Source organism: Pelodiscus sinensis, chromosome 2 (assembly GCF_052426305.1).
Source record: "Pelodiscus sinensis isolate ZL-2025 chromosome 2, ASM5242630v1, whole genome shotgun sequence".
Lineage (NCBI taxonomy): Eukaryota > Metazoa > Chordata > Testudines > Trionychidae > Pelodiscus > Pelodiscus sinensis.
In genome coordinates, this window is record NC_143053.1 from 55,125,444 (window position 1) to 55,153,245 (window position 27,802).

A 27,802-nucleotide genomic window follows, 5' to 3' on the forward strand; every position below is an offset into this window, starting at 1 on the left:
TCTCCTTCAAAAAAGAAAGAGTACTGTTTTTATTGCCGCCTGTTTTTGAATACCAAAAAATAGGGAATGTTCTGCGAAGGTGTCAATGATAGGAAGAATATTGCATATATTACCAATCATGCAATGAGTGAGCAACATGCATTGTCAGTTAGTAGCAACAGTGCCCAAAAGAAAGTTATTAACAGAATTGATACTCTATTGAAAACCAGTTTTTGGAAGCTAGTGCTAATTGGAAGAACATTCTCAGATGCATAACTGAAACATGATTTATTAGCCAACATGGTCTGCCATTTCATGGCTCAGATGAGACTGTTGGCTCGAAACACAATGGCAATTACATTGGCATTCTAGAGCTAATTGCATAGTTCAACCCTGTCTTAGCTCAACACATCAGTAAACACACAAATCATGGAAGAGGCCAAACATCATATGTACAAAGGGTACTTGTAATGAATTCATTGCATTGGTGGCATTGCTGGCTAACAGCCATTGTAGATGACATCATAAATATGGGCTATTTTTCAGTGTCCATGGACTCAACACCAGATGCGTCACATGTATATCAGGTGACTCATCTAGTCTGCTAGGTAGCCCATAACACAAGTTGAGCATTTCATGACCTTCATAAACATCACCATCCACACAAGTGAGCAACTTGTCTCATACCTACTCAGTTTCTTCACTGACAATGGGACTGACATCAGGATTTGTCATGGTCAAAGCTACAACAGTGCAAGTAATATGAGTGGGATGCAGACAAAGATAAAAGAGCACAATTCATTGGTTGATTACATACCATCTGCGGTACACTCACTCAATCTTGTTGCCAGTAGGCTGTGGATTGTTGTGTTGAAGCAGTTTCTTGTTTTGGATTTATCCAAAAATTGTATAATTTTTTCCTCTGCATCAACCGGTCATTGGATGATTTTTAAAGATTCATTACCCATACTCCTTGCATTTGTATAAAAGCATCTAAGATACTGATTTAATGTTGCCTCCCAGTTCCGCCTTGTCCCTTCTTTTTCTCTGCTATTATAGCCCTTGCTCCCTCCTCTTTCCAACTCAACTCACAGGTCTCTACGTTCTTCACTTACCTGTGGGCTTTGGTCACCTGCCCCCATTGAACCTAGTTTAAAGCCCTCCTCACTAGGTTAGCCAGTCTATATCCAAATATAGTCTTCCCCTTCCTCAAAAGGTGAGCCCCATCCCTGCTTAGCAGTCCTTCTTGGAATAGCATCCTGTGGTTGAGGAAGCCAAAGCCCTCTTGGCGACTCCATCTTTGCAGTATAAGTTGTTATAATACAAGTTCCATTTTATTCAGTCAGATGTTAGAAAATTGTTTTGTTAAATATTCAAATGGAGCTGCAAATGTTATTCTTCATTAGACTACCAAAATAGCAATTTCCTTTTTGATACGTCTCTCTCAATTTTTTAGTGATTTAACTTTTTTAATTAGAAATAGTGAATGTTACAAACATAGGATCGCATCATTAGCTGTGATAGACTAGTAAGATTTTCCAAAAGTCAACTTATAGAGTGGTCTCTTATTCAAAAAGATTTTGTACATTAGTTTTTTTATTTATTCATTAATAATACAAGGTTTTCTGCAGGTATTTAGGAGTCGACATTTGAAATCTGAGCTGCATTGCTTAGTCCTGATTGGTCGGTTTCTGATCCTTTATTGAATGAGGGCACATGAGTACTTCCAGCAGAAATCAATACGCATCTGAATTTAAAATGTGTTTTCTGCGAATAAACACAATAAAAGCATAGTCACCAAAGGAGCAAATTTGTTTGTTTAAAGCAAATACAGCATTCACCCAACTCTTAAACAGGACCTCAGTTGTGAAATTATAAATAGGACAAGATAAGGTTTTGGGCAGCAGTGGATACTGGGCACTGAATAGCTGTCTATGTTCTTTTGGCACAGACTGCAACATGATGGCATGATTTTTTCTTAACTCAATAGCGTCATTAGCCTGCTGCTCTGAAAACACACGTGTATCTTGCAAGGTTTTCATATGGCAAGAAAGAAACTGATTCCTCCAAAATAAATTGAAAATTATAGTAAAAAAGCAACCAGATTTACTATTTAGCATGTATTGAGTTATCATCTGACAGAAAATATTAGGTTATGTAGAGGAAGGGATGAATTTAAATCCTGTGTGTGTAACTGAGACAAATGAAAGTATGAAGTTGACTCTGTGCCCTGTGCAAGACTGTAGGGAAGAAATGAGTGCAGCAGGCGTTGGTATGCATCTGAAATAACAAACCTCCTCCATTAACACCCCAAGTGACATAGTGGGTGGGCAGAAGAAACCAACAAAGCAGAGAAGCAGCAAAAGATTGAAACCAGTTTTTTAAATTGCAATGATAGGTATAGAGCCAGAGACAAATAATGCCCAGATTTACCTTATGCAATTCCCTGTAGTTCAGAGGAAATGAAATGAAAATGGTGAGCCATGTTTTGCCTACAGAAGTAAGAGGCTAGTTTTGGATCCTTGAAAAAGTTCACCTTTCTAAAAATCTAAGGAGTTAACAGGGTTTTCCCAGCCAGCTGTACAAGCTTGAGCACTCCTAATATACTGTGTGTGCTACTGATTACGCAGAATATTATATGATATTTTTAAATAGAGAAAGGTGAAAAAATCTCTTATCCTGGGCTTGTCTGCTCATTCATTATGGTAGGCAGTTTGATACCACTGTGATAGGTATTATATAAAACATAAGACAGTCACAGAAGAGAATCATTTTGAAGTCCACTTTTCCCATTATGCAAAACCTGCATATTTCAATGGCCACAAGTCAGCTGCAAATAACAGTATGTTTACATGTAGATTTGAGTGGAACAAGTACATAGTCTGTATTTTGGAGCACTGAGCCACTTCGCGATTTAATATTTTTCTTCCCATAGTCTGTATAGTGTTTGCACACTTTGCCCCATGATCATGTCTCCTCCCTTTTGCTTGATGTCAGCTTGTTTGATGCTGGAATAAGGTCTATTTAAATGCAGTTACATGTGTAAATGTCTCATCAAAGCTCCTGAATGTCTGGTAGCCAATGGATCCAATGGGTGCTGTGAATGTGATCTGGGTCTGAGTGGAGAAACAGCATGACCATATTTACTGCTGTTGCTATTCTGGGGGCTGTATGACGTTCTTCTCCCTCTGGCTGACCACTGCTTGGCTGCTCATCCTTCAACACTCACTCCAAAGCATGATAGAATGAAATAAAAAACAAACAAAATTTACCAATTTGCAAACCTAAAAACATATGTTTAAACAGGTTGGATAAGAATCAATGATTTTTTTAAAAATTAAATAGGATTTTTTTTAATTTATATCTTTTTAAAAATATCAATAAAGTGTTAAATTTCTTGTTTAAAAATAACAGTTATAACAATCTCATCACAGACATGCTACATGTACACTGACAGTCTCATAAAAGTGAATTAATATGTCCAGCCTAACTACTAGCTCTTGCTTCTTGAAAATTCTAGGCTTTCAGTTTCTCAGCACACTAAAAAGTAACATGTGCAAAGAAAGACAAGCTGGATAGTATCGTTTTTGTTCTGTGCTTATGGCACAAGACAAACTCTAACTGGGAATATTTTGAAGACATTCATTCCCTGGGTAAAAAAGGAAAACATTTCTGTGTAAGCAGTGCAAGAAGATGATGCAGGGCCTGGTTGCAAGAATGAAACAACATATGAAAAACTGCTTATTGGGAGAAAATTATGTGGATGAAGATGTGGATATGGCTGAGTGGATCAACTGGTTTGTAACTTAAATAATTCACTTTGCAATGCACGATTCTTCAAAACAATCAACCCCAGAATTCCATCAAACATTTTGGATCCTCCTGCTCTCTTCAGTGAAGCTGAAGCAAAACAGTTGTTACGGAATTATGTTCCTTTTATAAACACTTCATAAAAGATTCATAAATGATTAATATCTACTATAAGCATGGTAAAGACATGATTAGTAAGTGTTATAGATGGTTATATGCAAATCGGGACTAAATGTCACATATGGACATGTTAACCAGGTGACTAATCATTCATTAAAAATTATTAAACCCTTAATAAGCTATAAAGGGAATCTTAATATATAGTAGGATGAAGACGAAGTGAATTCTAGGTCCATGAGTATAGTGCTAGTTGGGTTTTATGTTAATTTCTAAAGATCTCAAAGATTAGGGTGATATGAAAAAAATCTCAACAACTGATATCCTTGTTAGTATTTAGAAGCAAATGATGAATGGACACAAAATCTAATATGTTTTCTGTCCTCCTTAGAAGCCAAGTCACATTTGTAGAAAAATTTGAGAAAATGCACACTATAACTGCTTGCTCTTTTTTGTGTTTAAATTGATGATCTCAGCCTCCAGAGCTTTCAAGTAATTACCTTTTATATGTGCTAACATCTGTAAAGTAAATGCACTTACCAAAACACAGCTGCTTCCATCAGCTACAGCAGGATTTTTAATGAAAGAAGTTACTCACCTTGGTTCAGTAACGATGGTTCTTCAAGATATGTCCCTCCGTAGGTGCTCCACTGTAGGTGTTGGGCCCTGTCCCAGCGCCGCAGCTCGGAGATTTTTGCTAGCCATTGTCAGCCAGATCGCGCATGCACGAAGCGCTTCTTGCACCTTTCACACCCTTTTGCCTCGTGTAATCTGGCTCCCACCAGTTCCACTCACCCGCTTGAAATCTGAAACGAGAAATCTACAAACCGGATTACAGAGCAGAGAGAAGGGCGGGGACACACATCTCAAAGAGCCATGGTTACTGCACCAAGGTGAGAAACTTCTTCAAGTAGTGTCCCTCTGGGTGGTCCACTGTAGGTGACTGTAAAGCAGTACTCCCAACCCACTCAGGTGGGCTCCGTAATTAAGGTTTATGCACGGTAGAGAGTAGAGATCGGTAGCCAATCTGTCTTCTGCCAGTTCCTGATCTTCTCTATGTAAAAAGCTAATGTCTGATGGATGTCCAGAGTGTGTAGAAGAGCCTCCCATGAAGAGGTATAAGGCTTCGGTTGGAAAGTAGGAAGTACAATAGGCTCGTTGATATGGAATATGGAGCACACTTTTGGAATGAAGGCTGGATGAGGCCTGAGGATCACCCACTCTTTATGAAATACTATATAAGGTAGTGCTGACATTAGCACCGCCAGCTCGCTAACTCTGCGCACTGATGCTATGGCGAGAAAGAAAACAAGCATCAACGTTCCAAGAGAGGTAGTGGACAAGGGTTCAAAGGGAGGTTTGGGTAAGCATGTCTAGAACTACGTCCAGATTGCAAGTTGGAGGAGGGCGTCTATAAGGTGGATTAAGGTTCTTTAGACCTGCTAGAAACCTCCTTCCAGTGAGATGGGCAAAAATAGGTCTATACGGTGATGGAAGGCTGAAATGGCCACAAAATGTACTTTCATCAAGGCGATTGTGAGGCCCTATTATTGTGGAGAAAGAATGTAGTCAAGGATGTAAAGAATGTGAGCATTCTCTGGAATGATCCCCTTTGTGGAGCACCATAATGAAAACTGCTTCCACTTATACTGGTAGGTGGTTCAAGTGCTAAGTCTCCTACTATGCATCAGGCCTTGTTTGACTGGACTCAAGCAAAGATCCTCAGATGGGTTGAACCAGTTAGGAGCCAGGCCATGAGATGAAGGGTATGAGGTGGTGGATGCAGGAGGCAGCCGTAGTCCTGATATAACAAATCCGGGAGATTGGGAAGGGTGTACAGTGGCTGGAGGGACATTCTGTGGAGAAATGGGTACCACGTCTGTTGTGCCCAGGCGGGGGCTATGAGGATCAAGGTTGCACTGTCCAACTTGATCTTGTCCAGAATCCTGGGTATGAGGACTGTGGGGGGAAAGGTGTAGAGAAGGGAGTCGCCCCAGTAGAGAAGGAAGGCATCCCCTAGAGATCCCCATCCGATGCCTGCTCTGGAATAGTATTGACAGCATTTCGCGTTCTGGCTCGTGGCAAAGAGGTCTGAGAGAAACCCCGTCAGACTATGCTGAGAAAAATGTCTGACCTCACTCGTGATCTGGTGCAAAATACCTGCTCAGGGAGTACGCGACTACATTGCTCGTGCCAGGTAATTATGACGCTATTAACATGATTTTGATGCGAATACACCAGTTCCAGAGATGGACTGCCTCTGCACAAAAAGGACTGAGAGAGTGCTCCGCCTTGACCATTTACATAATACATTGTGGCAATGTTGTCGGTGAGGATGTTGACAGTTGTTCCTTGAATATAGCTCTGGAAGTGTCTGCAGACCGCCTGAGCTCTAGGAGGTTTATGAGGAGGGAGGCCTCCATTCGTGACCATCTGCCTTGCATGGACATTCCGTTCATATGGGCTCCCCATCCAATAAGGGATGCGTCCATTGTGATCTGTACCAAAGTTTGGGGCCAATGAAAGGGAACTCCTGCCAAGAGATTGTTTGGATCTGCCCATCAGCAGAGGGACATGCAAACCTTGGTAGGAGGGGACACCGCCTTATTGACTTGATGTTTTTCTGAGGTGTACACCGACGCCAGCCAGTGTTGCAGGCACCGGAAATGGAGTCTGGCATGGTAGACAACGTAAGTTGTAGCTGCCATATGTCCCATTAACTATAGACAGGTGAGACTTCAATGATGGGACTTGTGACTAATATGGAAACAAGATCTTGGATAGCTTGGAAACTCTGAATTGGTAAGTATGCGTGTGCTACTGTGGAATCGAGCCACGCCCCTATAAACTCTATGTTCTGTGCTGGAACCAATATGGACTTCTGCTCGTTGATAAGTAGGCCCAGTGAAGCGAAAGTGTGTATGGCAATGGATAGCGCATGTTGCACTTCTGCATGGGAACATGCTTTTATGAAGCAGTCAAGGTAGGAGAAAATTATGACCCCCTGTAGTTGTAAATGCGCTGCTACAACTGCCAGGGTCTTCGACAACACCCTGAGTGCCGATGACAGGCCGAAGGGCAGCATGCAGTATTGAAAATGCTCTTTGGCTATTATGAATCGAAGAAATTGTCTATGCACTGAATGAATCATAATGTGAAAGTACACGTCCTAGAGGTCCTCTATGGTCTAGGGAAGGGATTATGGAGGTGAGGGTTACCATTTTGAAGCGTTGCTTTCTTAAGTGCCGATTTAGGTTCTGAAGGTCAAGTATGGGTCTCCAGCCCCCCAATTTCTTCCAAGTGAGGAAATATCGAGAATAGAACCCTTTCCCCCAGAATTCGTCTGGTACCCTCTCTATTGCTCCGATGGATAGGAGGTGATGGGCCTCTTACTTGAGCAGAGTCTCGTGAGAGGGGTCCTTGAAGAGGGATGGGGTGGGTGGGGGGGAGGAAAGTAGAGACAGAAATGGTAACATGAAGCCTGATGCCACGATTTCTAGAACCCATCGGTCTGAGGTGATAGTGGCCCATTGGTGGAAACAGCGTCTCAGGCGGTGATGGAAGAGGCCTGTAGGTTGTTGTAGGGTGACCACTGGTTGCGACTGGGAGCCCTGGACAGAAGAGTCAAACCTGCTGCTTATTCATAGGCTGGCTGGGGGCTTAGTTAGATTGTGTGTGCCTTCTCTGTGGCCGTTGCCTCTGCCCAGTTTGATCAAAAGGCCGTTGATGTTACTGTTCTGGCCTATGGAAATCATAGCACCTTTGGTAAGGCTGGTAGCGCTTTCTGTGGTAGGGAGGTGTATACTTCCCGAGCGTTCTGAGGGTGGTCCAGGACTACTTACTAGAGCGGAGGACCTTATCAGTCTCCTGAGTGAAAAGTTCTGCTTATTAAAGGGAAGGTCCTCCACTTTGGTCTGCAGCTTTTTAGGGGCCCCCACTGACTGAAACCATGAAGATCTTCTCATGGTGATCTCAGTAGCCATAGATCTGATGGTTGTGTCCACTACGTCTAGGGCAATTTGGAGGCCTATCCTAGCTGGTCGATTCATATAATTGTTGAAATCATGTTTCGACAGTAACGTTGCGTAGATGGCAATACGTTGCAAAAGAGTGGCTGAAGAATACACCTTCCTCCGAAAAGGTCTATTTTGGAAATTTTTCAGGAGGCGATGTTGCTTATCTTTTACCTCTGCCAATTGGACCTCCTGGCTCACAGTGACTCATTTGAAAAGCTCTTGAAACTTCTGGATGTCATCAGGAGGGGACACGTCCCCTGGGAGAACAGCCTCATCTGGTGAGGATGATGAGTGATCATTTGGGGAGGAGTCGGGGTGCTGGTTCTCATTCTCCGACAGTTGTACCTCTTCAGACTCCAATTGCTGCAGTTACGGTGGTGGAGTCTGTGCTGGCCCAGATACTGAGGGGCACACTGTGTCTGAAGATGGCCCAGAAGTGTATCTGGGGGATCTACAGTGACAAGGAGAACACCTTCTAGACCGATGGTGCGAGGCATGCTCCCTGTGGAAGTAATAGTTGTGGCAAGGTGATGATCGCCTAGAGGAATGCATGTATGAATAATGCCTTCCATAATCTCTCTGTGGCGATTGTAGTGGTAAACGAATATAGCACACAGAGCCCCTGGAGGAGGGAGGTGGTGAGATGGAAATGTGCCTGCCACAGTCCTGTGCTTCAGTATGCAATGCTGACAGGTACGTTGATGGTGATCTATAACACCGGAAATACACATAAATACACATAGTGTCCCCATGAAGCGTGGTGAACATGCAGGAGATGAGGACGGTGCTGGAGAAAAGGTCGGGGAAGGCGACAGCAGTGTGGGGCTCTTGTGCCTAATTGACTTTGCCGGAGTCTTTCTTGGTGCCATAGACTCACTCGGCACTTCCGGTGCCATATCTACTTGTGGCACCAGTGATCTACTCGGTGCCCATTGTGCTCCTGTTCTGGCCGACACTGTCAGTGCCAGCGGTGCCTCGATAGCTGAGGCCTTTGGCGCTATCTTGGTTCTCACCTGCACCAGTGCTGAAGCCAATGCCAATTCGGGTTTTGCACCCACTGTCAGCCTTGAATGCAAGGAGGCAGTGCCGGACATGCTGGGCTTATCCCCTGTACTCCTCTGCTGACGGGACCCGGAGGCAAGGAACGGGCCGGTGAAACCACTTTTTTCTTAGGTGGGGCTGCTCCAGAAGAAGACACCCTACGGTTCTAAGAGGAAGAAGGCTCCAAGGCTGCTGGGGACAAGGCGTCCTCGTGTTGGAGTACCTTATCAAACAGAAGCATTCACAGGCGCATTTTCCTATTGTGCCTCGTCCTGGCTGTCAGCTTTGAACAATGGGTGCACTTCTGTACATGCCTCTCGCCAAGGCAACATATATATGAGGAGCGGCCATCGGAGGCTGGCATTGTGACTTGTGCCAGGAGACAAGCGGACAATCCCGGCATGGTGACAGTTTTCTTGGCTTTCTGGTCTCCCTTGTCTCCCCCCGTTTTTTTTTTAATGGCGTAAGCCAGAAGGAAAATGATTTCTTTAACAGAACTAACACTAACAACTACTATTAACTACTGACAACGACTATACTATTAGCTAAATATTTACAATTTCTTTTGTCTTGTATAGATTAATGGGAGTCAAAGGGAGTTCTGCCTGTGACCCGCAAGCAGTTGAGAGGAACTGGCGGGAGCCGGATTGCGCATGAGGCAAAAGGGCATGAACGGCGTGAGATGCACTTCGCATATGTGCGATTCGGCTGACTACGGCTAGTGAAAATCTCTGAGCTGCGGTGCCGGGACGGGGCCCAACACCTACAGTGGAGCACCCATGGGGCCACTACTCGAAGAAGAAGGGTAACTTCTGAAATAAGTATAAAGGCACACACCTCCATCTTTAAAGGCACAATGAATTTATGTCCCAATTTATCTATACCATCAATGCCTAACTACAAAATATAGATCCTAATTCTTTTCAGTTTCACTCATTCATAAGTCCTAACTACTTTACTCCTAACGGAAGGATATGTAAATTAACTGCAACTATATACTTTGAGAAGCAGCAAATACCAGTAAAAAATAAACTCCCATTTCAAAATCCCAAGAGGCTTTAGATGAAATGCTGACGGTAACTTTTTTTTACACATTAATGTAATTCTTTTTTTCACATTTTAATATGCTTTAACAGTAAACATGTAACTACAGCCACATGTAACATGATACTCGGGAATGAATGTTTTAGGCCTATCAAAATACCATTTTAAGCAATAATTTGGAAAATCAAATGTAAGAACATTTTTATTGCAGATGTAATAAAATTCAAAAAAGGTATCAATTGTTACCAGATTTGCCCAATACTCTGGGGTATGCTCATTTATCAGGATTACTCTTATGAGACTGGGGGAAGGTTAACAATTCTATCAGTGTGCTGTTTGTGCTTGCTTGTGCTCCCATATGGAGCTGAATTCTCCCTGCTGCCAATTCCCCCTCCCACTGGAGCTCTCCTGCAGGAACTAGGTTCCTCAGGATGGGGTTCTTACCACCTTGGCAACACACACAGACACTCACACCCACTAATCAGAGCACGTCTGAGAGGACTGGGTACTCAGCACTCACAAGCTGACCCCCTCATATGTCCCTGGACTCAGCTGGCTGGATTTCACAGCAATGCCACACTGTACCCTCATGTGCCTTTGGACTCCGTGGGCTGGATTAAACAGCACTTTAAGCTGCCATCCTCATAAGCCCCCATGTTCAGCACCCCCTATCCCCACTTTCACACCACAGTCATTCACTGGTAAACCACACGATAAGCAAACCCCACAGGATTTTGGGCACTACAGGGATTTTTAGCTTGGGTATAACAAGCGTTGTTGCAGAGTGAATGGGGAAGCCAAAACAACACCCCTTAAGGAAGAGTGAGCAAAAGAGAAAGAAAGAGAGAGAAGCAACCAGCTTAACAATGAATCATAGAATCATAGGACTGGAAGGGACTTTGAGAGGTCATCAAGTCCAGCCCCCCGCCCTCAAAGCAAGACCAAGCTCTGTCTACACCATCCCTGACAGATGTCTATATAACCTGTTCTTAAATATCTCCAGAGAGGGAGATTCCACCACCTCCCTTGGCAATTTATTCCAATATTTGACCACCCTGACAGTTAGGAATTTTTTTCCTAATGTTCAATCTAAACCTCCCTTGCTGCACTTTAAGCCCATTACTCCTTGTCCTGTCCTCAGAAACCAAGAGGAACAAATTTCCTCCTTCCTCCTTGTGACACCCTTTTAGATATTTGAAAACCGCTATCATGTCCCCCCTTAATCTTCTTTTTTCCAAACTAAACAAGCCCAGTTCATGAAGCCTGGCTTCATAGGTCATGTTGTCTAGACCTTTAATCATTCTTGTCGCTCTTCTCTGTACCCTTTCCAATTTTTCCACATCTTTCTTGAAATATGGCGCCCAGAATTGGACACAGTACTCCAGCTGAGGCCTAACTAGCACAGAGTAGAGTGGCAGAATGACTTCACGAGTTTTGCTTACAACACACCTGTTGATACAACCTAGAATCATATTTGCTTTTTTTGCAGCAGCATCACACTGTTGACTCATATTCAACTTGTGGTCCACTATGACCCCTAGATCCCTTTCCGCCATGCTCCTTCCTAGACAGTCGCTTCCCATCTTGTATGTATGGAACTGATTGTTCCTTCCTAAGTGGAGCACTTTGCATTTCTCTTTATTAAATTTCATCCTGTTTACCTCTGACCATTTCTCTAACTTGCTAAGGTCATTTTGAATTATGTCCCTATCCTCCAAAGAAGTTGCAACCCCACCCAGTTTGGTGTCATCTGCAAACTTAATAAGCGTACTCTCTATCCCAATATCTACATCATTGATGAAAATATTGAACAGTACGGGTCCCAAAACAGACCCTTGCGGAACTCCACTTGTTATCCCTTTCCAGCAGGATTTAGCACCGTTAACAACAACTCTCTGACTACGGTTATCCAGCCAATTATGCACCCATCTTATCGTGGCCCTATCTAAGTTATATTTGCCTAGTTTATCAATAAGAATATCATGCGAGACCGTATCAAATGCCTTACTAAAGTCTAGGTATATGACATCCACCGCTTCTCCCTTATCCACAAGGCTCGTTATCCTATCAAAGAAAGCTATCAGATTAGTTTGGCATGACTTGTTCTTCACAAACCCATGCTGGCTATTCCCTATCACTTTATTACCTTCCAAGTGTATGCATATGATTTCCTTAATTACCTGCTCCATTATCTTCCCTGGGACAGACGTTAAACTGACCGGTCTGTAGTTTCCTGGGTTGCTCTTATTCCCCTTTTTATAGATGGGCACAATATTTGCCCTTTTCCAGTCTTCTGGAATCTCCCCTGTCTGCCATGATTTTTCAAAGATCATAGCTAAAGGCTCAGATACCTCCTTTATCAGCTCCTTGAATATCCTGGGATGCATTTCATCAGGACCTGGTGACTTGCTGACATCTAACTTTCCTAAGTGATTTTTAACTTGTTCTTTGTGTATCCTATCTTCTAAACTTACCCTCTCTCTGCTTGTATTCACTACGTTGGGCACACTTCCAGACTTCTCAGTGAAGACCGAAACAAAGAAGTCATTGAGCATCTCTGCCATTTCCAAGTTTCCTGTTACTGCTTCTCCCTCCTCACTGAGCAGTGGGCCTACCCTGTCCTTCGTCTTCCTCTTGCTTCTAATGTATTTATAAAAGGTCTTCTTGTTTCCCTTTATGCCTGTAGCTAGGTTGATCTCATTTTGTGCCTTTGCCTTTCTAATCTTGCCCCGCATTCCCGTGTTGCTTGCCTATATTCATCCTTTGTTATTTGTCCTAGTTTCCATTTTTTATAGAACTCCTTTTTTATTTTGAGATCATGCAAGATCTCCTTGTTAAGCCAAGCTGGTCTTTTGCCGTATTTTCTATCTTTCCTACACAGCGGAATTGTTTGCTTTTGGGCCCTTAACAACATCCCTTTGAAATACTTCCAAATCTCCTCAGTTGTTTTTCTCTTCAGTCTTGCTTCCTATGGGACCTTACCTACAAGTTCTTTGAGCTTATCAAAATCTGCCTTCCTGAAATCCATTACCTCAATTGTGCTGGTCTCCCTTCTACCTTTCCTTAAGATCATGAACTCTATTATTTCATGATCACTGTCCCCCATACTGTCTTCCACTTTCAAGTTCTCAACTAGTTCCTCCCTATTTGTTAAAACCAAATCCAGAACAGCTTCTCCTCTGGTAGCTTTTTCAACCTTCTGAAACAGAAAGTTGTCTCCAATGCAGTCCAGAAACTTATTGGATAGCCTGTGCCCTGCTGTGTTAGTTTCCCAACATATGTCTGGATAGTTGAAGTCCCCCATCACCACCAAATCTTGGGCTTTGGATAGTTTTGTTAATTGTTTAAAAAAGGCCTCATCCACCTCTTCCACCTGGCTAGGTGGCCTGTAGTAGACTCCTAGCATGACATCACCCTCATTTTTTACCCCTTTTAGCTTAACCCAGAGACTCTCTACACAGCTATCTCCATTTCAGTCCAAGTGTGTACATTTTTAATATACAAGGCAACCCCTCCTCCCTTTTTTCCCTGTCTGTCCTTCCTGAGCAAGCCGTACCCTTCCATACCAACATTCCAATCACGCGTCCAATCCCACCAGGTTTCTGTAATACCAATGATATCATAGTAGTATTTATTTGTTAGGAATTCCAGTTCTTCCTGCTTATTACCCATACTTCTCGCATTTGTATATAGGCATCTAAGATACTGATTTGATCTTGCCTCCCTGGTGTGCCCTGACTCTCCTTTCTCCTTGCCATTATAGGCCGTAGTCCCCCCCATTTCCAACCCATCTCCCAGTCCCGCACATTCAGCACTTACCTGTGGGCTTTGCTCACCTGTCCCCGTCGAACCTAGTTTAAAGCCCTCCTCACAAGGTTAGCCAGTCTGTGTCCAAACAAGGCCTTCCCGCTCCTGGAAAGGTGAACTCCATCTCTGCCAAGAATGAAAGTTATTTATTTCTGAGTAGTGAATAGATATCAAAAAGTTACAATATTAAATCTAACAATTACAATATTAAATCTAAATTGAAACTGATTACAAATGTAACCATATAACAGTTTACATAGGGCAGGGTCAGGAGGCTATGCTTAGAGAGATAGTTGATGGGAGAGAGGGGGAGAGAGAGAAAAAGAAAGAGAGACACCTCACCACTCCACGGAGCTTGCAGTGATCGGGGTTCCCAGATGATGATGGTAGCCGGGGGTCCAGAGGGCAGGAGAAAAGTAGAACATAGCCCCCAGCACAATCAGACAGGAGATGAAGAAGTCTCAATGGAACTGATGCAGTTTAAGTCCAGGTATCAGAACAGTTTTTCTTGGGGCAAAGATAGGCGTTTTTATAGGGACAGTTCAAAGAGAAAGAGGAGAGACAATAGAGACTGATCACCCCTGGTTATGGGTGATGTTCCTTGAACGAGCTCACAATGCAACTAGGCAGTTTCAGTATTTTAGATGTCAATAGGATCGTTACTAGAATTGGTCTGATAATGACTAATTTGGGTGTGAGCAGGCCTAGGTTCATTAGCATCTGGAGCAGGGATTTCCCATCAGGCAGTGCTTCTCTGCTTTCGGTGACCCATAGTTCACTGCGGTTCCTGCCTTGGAAGAGCTGCTCTCCATTCTGCATGCTAATGAGACATCCCTCTGTTCCATCTTTAATGCAAATGAGGCTGGGGTGTTTCCTTAATTGTATCACCCTTGTCTGAAGCAGTTTAGGTGTGTCTTCCCCGGCCTTTTCATTGCTTTGTCTTTGATTCTAGCAGATGCCTGAGGGAGAGGGATGGTTTCCATGAATGTCACTCCCTGGCTCCCCAAGAGCACAAGGCTGACAGGTGACCATGTTCTGGTTCCCCAAGAATCACAGAGCTGGTGGGTAACACAGTATGATTTTTCTAAAAATAGCAATAGCACTTGACCATAAGTTAAAGAATCTGAAGCTCCTTCCAAAATCTGAGAAGGATGAGATATGGATCATGCTTGAAAACTATGAACCCAAGCCACCATAAAGAAGAACAATCTTCTGTTGGTGACATCTGACTCAGATGATGAAAATGAATGTATATCCAACATCATTAGTTGGCTAGATATAGAGCAGAACATTGTCATCAACATGAAAGCGAGTCTTCTGAAGCCGTAGTCAAAACATGAAAAATGTTCAGCATATCTGGGATGAAAATATTTTGCAATGCCAGCCACAACATTGTCATGCAAATGCCTGTTCTCCCTTTCAGCTGACACTGTATATAAGGAGTGGGAAACATTATCTCCCATAAATGTAAACCAATGTGCTTATCTTAGTGATTAGCTGAACAAAAAGTAGGACTGAGTGGACTTGTAGACTCTAAATTTTAATATTGTTTTGGTTTTACGTGCATTTACATACCAAATAATTCTGCATTTGTAAACTGCACTTTCATGATAAAGAGATTGCACTACGGTACTTGAATTAGGTTAATGGAGAAATACAATTTCTTTTGTTTACCTTCTTACAGTGGAAATATCTGTAATATAAAGTGAGCACAGCACACTTTGTACTATGTTGTAACTGAAATCAATATACTTGAAAATGTAGAAAAGCATCCAAAAATCTCTCTAATAAATTTAAATTGATATTCTGTTATTTAACAGTACAATTGAAAGTACCATTAATTGCAATTAATTTTAATCAAGTTAATTTGTTTTGAGTTAATCACTTGAATTAACTGCAATGAACTGACAGCCCTAATATAATATATACAGGTTCAACCTCTCTAGTCTGGCACCTTCAGGACCTGACCACTGCTGAAGCAGAGAATTTGCCAAACCATGGGAGGTCAATATTGTTTAGTAGCATTACCAACACTTCCATTGCTTACTCGACTCTTAGAAGACATTTAGGGGTAAATTAGACCTGAACAGCACAGAACATTGAAAGCTAGGACTGGTGGCTATAAAAAAACTTTATGAGACTGTGGGAAGTTTGGCCACCCCCCTGAAAAGAGGATATCTAGCTAACTAAAATCATCTAGCTAACTAAATATCTAGCTAGAATGCTGCACCATGTTTGTTGCTGGACCAGAGAGGTTCAATCTCTATTTTAAAAAGTTTGTCTGTATGTTTGATCAAGAATGCCTCCTAAATGGTAAGAGCTAAGATGACCAAATTTGGTATATAGCTTCCTCTTATCATAATTCAAAGCACGGTAAGGGTTTGGTTGTGCCAGAAAATGTGATGTGCCTGGAATGGGATTGATTCTTATAAAACCAAAGAGAAAAGGGACAGAATCACCAAAGCAAGTACAGTCCTCAAAATTGACTTAATTGAGCAAATGTTGAAAGATATTGAACCAAGATGAGACAGAAAAATAGGGTGAACCTGGAACAGAATTGCTTCTCAATAAACCTTACAGAAAAGGGAGAAAACAGAGAAATTTGGAATAGTACTCTATTTGGGCACAGCTAAATCAATGCTTAAGGTCTAAAAACTAGAAGAAAATGTTATTGGAAAACATTAGTTAAAACACGGTGAATGATAAGAGTATAGGGAAGAACAAAATACACTTAGACTACATCTACATTGCACATTCTTGCGCAAGACGATATGCAAATAAGGCACGGTGATGAATATCGCCATGCCTCATTTGCATACCTAATGAGCTGCCATTTTGTGCAAGGGGCTTTTGTGCAAGAAGGAGCAGTCTACAATGCTCCTTCTTGTGCAAAAAACCCCTCTTGTGCAAGAGCCGTTCCGCCTTGCGCAAAATGGTGGCTCATTCGGTATGCAAATGAGACGCAGCAATATTCATCACCATGCATCATTTGCATATCTTCTTGCACAAGAATGTGCAATGTAAACATAGCCTCAATGTAATTTCCAAATTATGGACCCAAGCAACATCAGGTAAACCTGCTAGTGATTTGATAACAGGAATCATGTTTTGGATTGGATAGCCTGAGCAAGCAGATTGTACAGACAAAAATGCAAACAGCATATGCTAAAAGCACAGATGTTCACAGAGCAGCAAACCAAGACTCAAAATCTCTGTTAAGTAGTACATCTAAATTCCGCTACCCTTAAAGTACAGAGAGTTCTTCTGACATTCTGCTTCATGTTTTTTTCTTGAAAAGGGCAGTATCTAAAACTTAACCTGAAATTTCAAAGGATAAATAAAAAAAACCTCATGTACTGCACTACAAAACTGTTTAATTGTATTATCTGCAGGCCCACCAGCAGGGAAGTGGTAGAGACAAAATAGGTACAGGACTATCCTCTCATCCAAAAGAGAGTTTGGTGTGGCAATGTGGAGAGGTTTGTAATATGATAGTGCTTAATTTTTCTGTTTAATTTAAAGTCTACAGCTTCTAGAACTTTCAATCTAGTGCATCTAGGAGCACAAAACTCATTTCAGAAAAAGAAATTACCTACAATCATTTTTGTCTAAATGAGCCTAGAAAGCAAAATAGTGGTGTGCAAAGTCAAATACAACAACATGGATCATATAACAAAATGCAGACCAGCTGAAAACTTAATTTTTACGTGCCCACAGATCACCGGTGCCCCTGTGCCTACTGTGCTTAACTGAAAATCCCAACCTAGTCACTAAGGATTAGTATCCCAATAACTAATTTCCAATCACAGTTTCCTTAAATGGACACATTCACAAACAAAGGATTGTATTTGATAAGAATAAAAGACATGGGACAAACTACATGGTTGAAAACAAGTAATCTTATGATGCACAAGTAATCTGATAATGCAAGGTAACAGAAAACCCAATTTGATTGGCTGAAATGCAACGACTGTTTTGTGCTGCCCCAGGGTGGCATGAAAACTGCCAGTATGTACTGGTAAATATATCCATAAAAGAAATTTTAAAGAAATATTTAACTGATTCTTTATATTTTCAAATCTCTAGAAATTGCATATGATAACATCTTTTTGAGCTTCTTGTTTATTGTTCATGCATGAAATTGTTAATTAAAAATTCCTAAATAAATATTATGATAAGATTGAGTGTATTTATTATTATTTTAGAACAAAATACATTGTAAAGATGTTACAATTATCCAGCAGCGAAAGTAACTTAAAATTTCTTATAGATACTGTCCTATTGCAACCTGGGTTCCTGCCAGCTCTTTAAATAGCTCCTTGCTGGCTTTTGCCGCAGCTCTGCCAGTTCTTACTCAAGCTGTTCACTAGGTTGAACCTGCTTACTTTCACCTCTGTAATTATCCCAATAGCAAGCATTAATAAGCCAAAGAAATTCAGAAATGAGATTAAACTTCACAGAAATCTACATGTTAAGATATGGAACGATACTTACAAACAACTCACCTCACTCAGCCCTATTACCTAGCGATGTGGATTATATTCTGAACAACAAGAACTTGTTAATAGTTCCAAAACCATATATATAGTGGTTATCTCCACAACACACCATAAAATAGAAGAATACACCACAGTTTGCACATCCAACTATCAAGTGCTTCCTGAAAGGACTGAATAACACTTTTCCATCATTAAAGCAACGCATCCCATGCAGGATCTTATTATGGTATTGCACAAGTATAACCCACACACCTACTGGATGTCCCATGTAATAGCACTTAGACCACTTACACAGACAGAGAGAGAGAGAGAGAATGAGTGAGCTCTACAGCCTTAGCTGAGAGCCAGCTGGCTTTATAGCTCAATCTGTAGAGGCTCATGCATTATGCACCTGACAGCCCAGGTTTGGTTCCACCTGCTGGCATTATGCATGCTGACAGACAAACCATTCAAGCCTCTAACCACCTATTACAGCTCTTAATGAAAGTGTTATTCCTCATTGCAATTATCATAGCCAGAAGAGTAAGGGAACTAGCTGACCTCATGGCAAACCTTCCCTACATGGTATTTCAGAAAGTTAAAGTCATCTTAAGACCACACCCCAAATTCATCCCGAAGGCAGTCTTACTCTTTCATTTGAATCAATCCATTTACTTACCTGTATTATTTCCAAAACCTCACACAGACACCAAGCAGGCAATTTTCACCTTTTACCAAGAGAAAACAAAGACATTTAGGAAATCCCCATGGCTGTGTCTTTCTTTCACTGAACAATCCAAAGGGGAAGCGATATCTAAACAAAGACTTTCTAAATAGATCTCTAAGTCCATACAGTTATGCTAGGAACTCAACAATATCCTTGCTTCCCAAACAGCCTGCACACACTCCAACAGACCCATCTCTGCATGATGGGCTTTTCTCCATAATATTCCCATCGCAGACATTAGTACAGTGATGACAGAGTCATCAATTCATACATTTACCAAACACTACACAATAGAGCATCATTCCTCAGCGGACACACATTTCAGACAGTCTGTATTAACAATGGCACACACACAGATTGTGAAACTCTGGCTTCCACAACAAGTTACCTTACATGGACCTGATATCTGGTGACATGATCAGAATTGTAGGACTGGAAGGGATATCAAGAGGTCATGTAGTACAAGCCCCTGCACTTACGGAAGGATCAAACACCGTCTAGACTAGGGTGGACAATAATTTTTGATGGGGGACCACTCCAAGATTTTGGAAAGTGGTCAAGGGCTGCACTCTTCCAGGATATTAATGGAGGAATTGCGGGGTCTGGGAGGGAGTTTGGGTGAAGGTGAAAGGGAGATGAGGAGTAAGGGAGAAGCAAAAATTCTCAGCTCCTATTGGCTGAAACTGAGAGATTGGCCAATGGGAGCCAAGAATTTTGCTGGGGTTGGGAACAGCATGAGAAGTCTCCTTCCTTCCTCCCTCAGTCATCTGGAAAGGAGAACAGCTGGCTTTTTAGTGAACTGATCTCTGCCTAAGGGTTTTGGAGAGGCGGCTGCAGGCTGAATCCAGTGGCTTGGTGGGGCAAATCCAGTCTGCTGCCAGCCTCTTGCCCACCTCTTAATTAGACCATCCCTGACAACTGTTTGGCGATTGTTAAGGGCAATGATAGAGAGTCCACAACCTCCCCAGCAGTTCATTCCAGCAGTTAATCACCTATGAGTTAGAACATTTTTCCTAATGTCCAGCCTAAACCTCCCTTGTTGCAATTTAAACCCAGTGCTTCTTGTCCTATCCTCAAAGGTTAAGAAGAACAATTTTTTCCTCCTTCCTCGTAAAAACTTTTTATGAACTTGAAAATGGTTATCATGCCTCCTTTTCCAAACTAAACAAACCCAATATTTTTTTCAATCTTCCCTCCTTGGTGATATTTTCTAGACCCTTTATCATTTTTGTTGCTCTTCTCTGGACTTTCTCCAATTTGTCTACATTTTTCTTGAAATGTGGCACCCAGAACTGGACACTATACTCCAGTTGAAACCTAATCATGCAAAATAGAGCAGAAGAGATACTTCTTGTGTCTTATTTACAATCCATCTGCTAATATAGTAGGGGTGTTAGTTTAATCAACTAATCGATGAGTTGATAGATTTTCCATCAGCTGTCCCAGCTTGTGCAGGGTCTGCCCTCCTGCGTGCCAGCCCTTTAAATGTATTAAGAGGCTCTTAATACATTTAAAAGGCTAGCCCACAGTGTTGGGAACCCAGCGTGAGCCAGAACAGCTGATTCCCTGTTCACTCCCAGTTCCCACTACCCCTTTGCCTCCCCTGCCACGCCCCATGGAGACAGTGCTCAGAGGATCAGCTTTTAAGCGAGCTCCCCCTAGCACTGGCTCCTGTCTCTCCAGCCCCCCCTGCTGCCTCTCAAATACATCCCATAATGCAGGCATGTCCAAAGTCCGGCCCGCGGGCCAATTGCGGCCCGTGTTCCGGTTTAATACGGCCCCCGCTTCTTCCCCCTCTCCTGGCTCCCCGGCGCTCTTTTGAATTGGCGTGCTCAGCGCGCTGCTTCTGGCCGCGCCGCCGCCGCCCATGGCCTCCGCGGTCCTAGAGCCTGCCCTGTAGGGCACGTCTTCAGCCCCGCTCCCCCGCTCGGCTGCGGGTTCGCCCTGCCCCCGGGCCGCTGTGAGGCCGGCGTGTCCTGCGCTCTCCGCCCGCCTCCGACCCCGCGGGCCCTCCGCCTTGGGGCTGAGGGTGCGGGGACGGCCCTCACGCATGTTCACTTCTTCAAATCTGGCCCTCTTTGAAAAAAGTTTGGACACCCCTGCCATAATGGCATTTGCCTTTTTTTTTTGGCAAAGTGTTACACTGCTGACATATTTACTTTATGGTCCACTATGAACCACAGATCTCATTCAGCAGTACTCGTTCCTGGGCAATCACTTCCCATTTTGTGTGTGCGCAGCTTCTTATTCCTAAGTGGAGTACTCTGTATTTTTCCTTATTGAACTTCATCCTGCTTACCTCAGACCATTTCTCCAGATCATTTTGAATGTTAATCCTATCCTCCAAAGAACCCTTCCCAAGTTGGAATTTTCCACAAACCTTTTAAATACACCAAGGGGATTCTGCAAAGTGAATATAAGGGTTCCATGAGAAAATTCCATTACAATAACATTTTATTATTTTAAAAAATAATTAATGTTTAAGCATTTATGAATTTCATTGAAAACAATTTTCATTTGTGTTTGCCATGATAAGTGTCCCTGTATAATGCCAGCTTAGCCAGAGAGTGGAGACAATGATGTCACTTCAGTCAGTCAGTGGTGCAATCGCCTGTTATAAACCACCGTAGATCCCCATACTCACTCTCAGGGAGCATGGATCACATGGGTGACTGAATATGAATATAGTAGCAGCACATTTGACAGCTGAAGCTTTGACTTTGTCCAACCAGTTGGGGTTCCACAAAATTCTTTCGAGTTTAAAAGGGTTCTGTGGCCAAATAAAATTGGGAAACGCTGATCTATGCCATTTTCTGAATCACTGATGGAGATATTCGAAACAACTGGACCCAGAATGTATGCCTCTGGGATCCTGCTCATTATGCCATTCCAGCACAATGTGAGCCATTGACAATTACTCTCTGGGAATGGTTACCCAACCAGTTATGCACCCACCTTTTAAGTAGCTCTGTCTAGGCTGTATTTCCCTAGTTTGTTCATGAGGTCAAGCAAGAAATTATCAAAAGACTTACTAAAGTCAAGATATACCACATCTACCAGGCTTATTATCCTGTACCGAAAAAAAAAAAAGAAGCTCTCAGGTTGATTTGACATGATTTGTTCTTGACAAATCTATGTTGACTTTTATTACGTTATTATCTTCCAGATGTTTGCAAAGTGAGGGTACGTCTAGACTACATGCCTCTGACAACAGAGGCATGTAAATTAGACTACCCGGCATAGGAAAATGAAGCGGCGATTTAAATAATCGCCGCTTCATTTAAATTTAAATGGCTGCCGCGCTGAGCCGATCAGCTGTTTGTCGGCTCAGTACGGTAGTCTAGATGCTCTGCGGTTGACATCAAAGGCATACCTGGGAGGTCGACAAATGCCTTTGATGTCGACCACGGAGCGTCTAGACTACCGCGCTGAGCCAACAAACAGCTGATCGGCTCAGCACGGCAGCCATTTAAATTTAAATGAAGCGGCGATTATTTAAATCGCCGCTTCATTTTCCTATACCGGGTAGTCTAATCTACATGCCTCTGTTGCCAGAGGCATATAGTCTAGACATACCTTGATTGATTAATTATTTGCTCCATTCTCTCTCCTGGTACAGAAGTTAAAGCTGAATGATCTGTGACTGCCCGAGATGTCTTTATTTCCTTTTTTACACATTGACTCTATATTGTCCTTTTCCAGTCTTCTGGAATCTCTCTCCTGTTTTCTATGACTTTTCAAAGATAATTGCTAACGGCTCAAATTTCTCCGCAGTCAGCTCCCTGAGTATTCTAGGGTTTATTTAATCAGGCCTTGGTGACATGAAAACATCTAACTTTTGTAAGTAAATTTTAATTTGTTCATTCCCACTTTTAACCTCTGATCCTACCTCACTGGCATTCACTATGTTAGATGTCTAACCACCATCGTTCTTGGTGAAAACTGAAACATAATTGTTAATCACCTCTGCCATTTCCACATTTTCTGTTTTTTTCCCCCTCATTGAGTAATAGGCTTAGCATGTCCTTGGTCGTCTTCTTGCTTCTAATGTATTTGTACAATGTTTTCTTGTTACCCTTTATGTTTCTCGCTAGTTTGAGCTTGTTTTGCACCTTGGCCTTTCTAATTTTATACTACATACTTGTGTTATTTGTTTATATTCATCCTTTTTAATTTGACCTAGTTTCTACTTTTTGTAGGACTCTTTTTTGACTTTTAGATAATTTAAGATCTCTGGTTAAGTCAGAGTGACTTTTTGCCATACTTCCTGTCTTTCCTACTCAGTGGGATAGTTGTGCCCTTAATAATGTCTCTGAAAAACTGCCACCTCTGTTGATCTGCTTTTCTTCTGAGACTTGCTTCCCATGTGATCTTATGTACCTACTCCTTGAATTTGCTAACATGTATCTTCTTGAAATATACCATCATTATTTTGTTATTCTCCCTTCTATCATATTCTACCATTTCATGATCACTTTCACCCAAGCTACCTTCCACTTGCAAATTCTCAACCAATTCCTCCCTGTGTCAAAATAAAATCTTAAACAGCCTCTTCCATAGTAGCTTTTTCCATCTTCTGAAATAAAAAATCAACTTCAATAAACTACAGAAACTTGGAAAAAATCTGTGCCCTTCGGTGTTATTTTTCTAACAGATGTCTGGACAGTTGAAGTCCTCCCTCCCCAATCATCACTAAGTCCTGTGTTGGGATGATTTTATTAGTTGCTTTAAAAAGTCGCATCCAACTCTTCTTTCTGGTTAGGTAGTCATGGTAGAGGTCTACTACAGACATCACCCTTGGTTTTTACCTCTTAACCCTACCCAGACACTTTAAACAAGTTGGTCTCCTATTTCCTTCTTAACTTCAATACAGGTATATACACTTTTTATATATAAAGTAACACCTCTTCCCTTTTCTCTTAAGCATGCTATTCCCTTTTATACTGATATTACCCTCATGTTTATTATCCATCTGTGGTACCACTTATGTCACCGTTGTGTTTATTAGCATCCTGAGTTCTTGTTTATTTCTCTTACTTCTTGCATTAGTATTATACAGACATCTAAGATACTGATTATATTCAGCCCCTCCATTTTGTCTTGTCTCTCCCTTATGTCTGTTATAACAGCCCATGCTCCTTGGAAATTCTGACCTTTCTCCATGTTTTTACATTACCTGTGGGCTTAAATCACCTGCTCCCTTCAAACTGTTCAAAGCCCTCCTCACTAGGTTAGTCAGTTTGTCTCCAAATAGTCTTGTCTCCTTTCCCAATAGATGAACCCCATCTCTGCTTATTAATCCTTTTTTCTGGAACAATATTCCATGCTCAAGAAAGCTGAAGCCCACATCATCCGCACAGCCAGGCATTTCCCTCCAGAACACATCTGTTTCTGTTTGGACTGCTACCCTTAACCAGAAGGATTACAGAAAACACCACCTATGCTCCCAATGCTTTCTCCCCTACTTCTAGAGACCTGCAGTCACTTCTAAGCTACTGAGGATCATACCTCACAGTAACATTAATGCCCATGTGGAAAAGCAGAATGGGGTACTAGTCAAAGGGCTAGATGATCCTTGGCAATCCCTCTGTAAAATCTCAGATGTGGATCCCTGGTAGGAAGCCTACCTCCCAGGATGCCATATCAGGGCAACAGATGAGGGCCTCCATCCCGTCTCAGAATAATCATGAACCATCAGTGCCCTGCATTTCCTTCTGAGGGTATGTCTACACTACATGGTTTTTTCGAAAAAAGTGGTCTTTTTTCGAAAAAACTTCCCCTGTGTCTAGACTGCTGCTGCGTTCTTTTGAAAGTAAATCGAAAGAACGTGGCAGTTTTTTCAACCGTAGAAAACTTCATTTTACGAGGAAGAATGCCTTTTTTCAAAAGTGCTCTTTTGAAAAAAGGCACTATGTAATGCAAACTGTGCTTTTTTGAAAGTCAGCATCCAGACTGCCTGGGTGCTCTCTTTTGAAAAAGCGGCTTTTTCCATGTGATAATCAATTTGTACAAAGTGATGTATTCCTGTCTATGGCAAACAGACATCATACAATTGTGCTAAATATAGTCATAACTAAATATATGGGTGTAAATTAGGGATGTAAGTGAGTAGCCGAGTACTTGACTACCTGATAAGCCTAAGCTCAACTACTCTCTTGCCCCCTTGCTGTCTCTGATACAGAGGCAGCAAGGGAGGACAGGGGAAACAGGAGCCGGTGCTGGGGTTAGCCAGCTTAAAAGCCTCTATCAGATGCAGCAGCAGGTGTGGGGGGACGAAGGGGAAGCTACCGTGAAGCAGCCTCTGCCTGCAGTGGGCAGAGGCTCACCATGGGCAGAGGACGCTCTGGCAGCAGCCTCTGCCCATGGCCAGACCAGGATGCCATGAATAAGGGCTACTAGAACTGGCATGAGCCAGGACTGAGTAGTCCTGGCTTGTGCCGGTCCAGGACTGCTGTGGCTCTGCATTTTAAATGATTTCGGTAAGACAACTAGCATTAATAATGGACTGCATGGTGTTGCCTGTGCATTGGTCACCATTGTTCTCCAGCTTCCATAATTTAAGATACTATATAATAACTAAAAAAATCACTTCTTGGTGTTCACAAGTAAAGCCACAGCTGAATTTCAGTTTGAAATATCACAGTCCTCGGTAAGAAACAAAACTCTGATAAGAAGTGGGTTGTGCCCACAAAAACTCACGATACTTTCGATATATATTTTTGGTTAGTCTCTAAAGTGCTACAGGACCAGTTATTTTTAAAAAATGTTTAAGTTACAGACTAATATGGCTACCCGAGACCTCTGATAATTTTAACTTTATTCAACATTTTTTCGAACTTATCTTCATTCATAATTATTAAATTGCATTACAATTGTGCAACTCAGTACAACCATAAGGTTGTACATTTGTGAAACAAAGCCTGAACAGTAGTATTAACTCAGTGACCTTATATAGGTGCAATATTTTCAGTTCATTTTCTTGAATCTAAACTGAGCTTACACTGGCTTACTCTTGGGCTGCATTTAGCTTAACATGTGCAACATAGTTATTACTGATTGTTACTCTTCCACTTCCTGATTTTTTTTATCAATTTTTTCACTTTGTAAAATAAGGTTTTTGTTTAATCTGTAGTTTCTATTAATTTTTTTATTGAAGTTGCTTAACCAAAACACTTCTTCTTAGCATATGCACCATGTACCTCCAGTGTCAGCTGACCAAGATCCATCACTAGATTTGGTCAGCTGTTTGGATCACTACCTTCCTCAGACTGGGCCAGTTATTGACAGAAAGTGTGCTGGGAATGCTGGTCCATGTGCCCGCCACATCACAGCCAATCAAACTACTTTGTTAAAATTCTGCTCTGTCAGCATAGGAAGTCACATACTTCAGGAGATGGAATTGGGGGTTGGGAACCTACATCTCACAATTTTTCAAATAACTATTATAATGAAGAAATTGCTAAAAAAAAAAAAATTCAACCTTAATGGGTGATGCTTACTGGGTAATGGTTAACCATTACCAGGGAACAGCCTCCTCACCAGCAGTTCCAGACTCCCAGCCCATGTAGGCAGGTCACCCACCTGCCCTAGGCCCCCCACCTGCCCTCCAGTTAATCAGTTAACCGGTTAAACTTAATGTTTAACTGGCTAATTAATTAAATGGGATTTTTTGTAACGTTAAAAGAATGTGAAACTAAGGTTTTAGAAATCATCAGTCCCAGCAGTTCTGATATGACAAACCACAATTTCCAGTTTCCTCTCGATTAAATCCAGCACTTCTTTCCCAAACTCCCATCTCCTGTCACTTCCCTTACTTTTTAGTTGATAACCAAATGTCTAGTGAAGAGTACCTGGCAGTACTTAAACTTATCCAGTCATCCAAAGGCCATCAAGCTGAAGGCATAATGTGAGATTTCTGAAAAAGGCAACTACCATTATGTCTTTGAAAAACCACAAATTACCGTTTTCTGTGCTCCATATTTTATTCTGAGACCTCACTTCCTCAATCTATTGTCAGCGTGGCACAGTGTCCGTTATCACGTCAGTTATGTTATTTAAGACAAGATAAAGTATCACAGTTCAATGCAGCTTTACGCTGACAGCGTCTGGGACCAAACCTAAAACTCTGAGAAGTGCAAAAGAAGAATGATCAACTTTTAATATCTTTGAGCATGTTGGTAAAGTTAAACCATCCTTAAAGGGAAATGCAGGACAATGTAGCACTTTAAAGACTAACAAGATGGTTTATTGGATGATGAGCTTTCGTGGGCCAGACCCACTTCCTCAGATCAAATAAGGCACTGCTACCACATGCAAGACAGAAAGGCTGCCCCCAGCAGAATCCTCTTCGTGCATTATCTATACAAACACACATGTAAAACACTGACAATCACATATGCATCTTCCAGTCCCCACTCACACTTTCAAATGCAGCGTCCCCTTCTCGCAGGCAGCGATATCACTACCAATATGTATATGCGATGCAATTACGAAGCTACATTAACACAGACCTACACACTTCTGCAGAGCCACACGCTGTGGACGCTTGCACCCAGCCTACGCACCTGCACAGCTCACTGCTCACTTCCAGCTACTCATCCTCCCTGTGCGCCCAACGCACCTGCACGCGCGCCCAGCCACGCGCGGGGCCCGGGACGGGAGCGGGCGCGGGGAAGGCGCCCGGCACCCCCTGAAGCCCCCACGCGCCCGCTCCTGCCCGCACCCCACTGGTGTGCGAGCAGGAGGCGGGGCGGGCTGCGGGGGAGGAGCGCTGGGCGGCGCCG

General features: G+C 42.3%; 1 non-coding gene across 4 annotated transcripts; it reads right to left on the reverse strand.

Moving 5' to 3' along the window:
• Positions 1-69: 69 nt before the first annotated feature.
• On the reverse strand, positions 70-27,799 carry LOC102451287 (uncharacterized). 4 transcript variants are annotated; one of them, XR_016348744.1, is made up of 6 exons: positions 27,584-27,799; positions 21,319-21,422; positions 18,972-19,020; positions 13,827-13,940; positions 4,505-4,726; positions 70-3,207 (listed from the first exon to the last, which is right to left on the reverse strand). It is a non-coding gene; the product is annotated as an uncharacterized LOC102451287 (transcript). The 4 variants fall into 4 exon arrangements; XR_012901371.2 differs by lacking the exons at positions 18,972-19,020; positions 21,319-21,422 and having other exon boundaries at positions 70-1,746; positions 2,413-3,207; XR_012901372.2 differs by lacking the exon at positions 21,319-21,422.
• Positions 27,800-27,802: the final 3 nt, after the last annotated feature.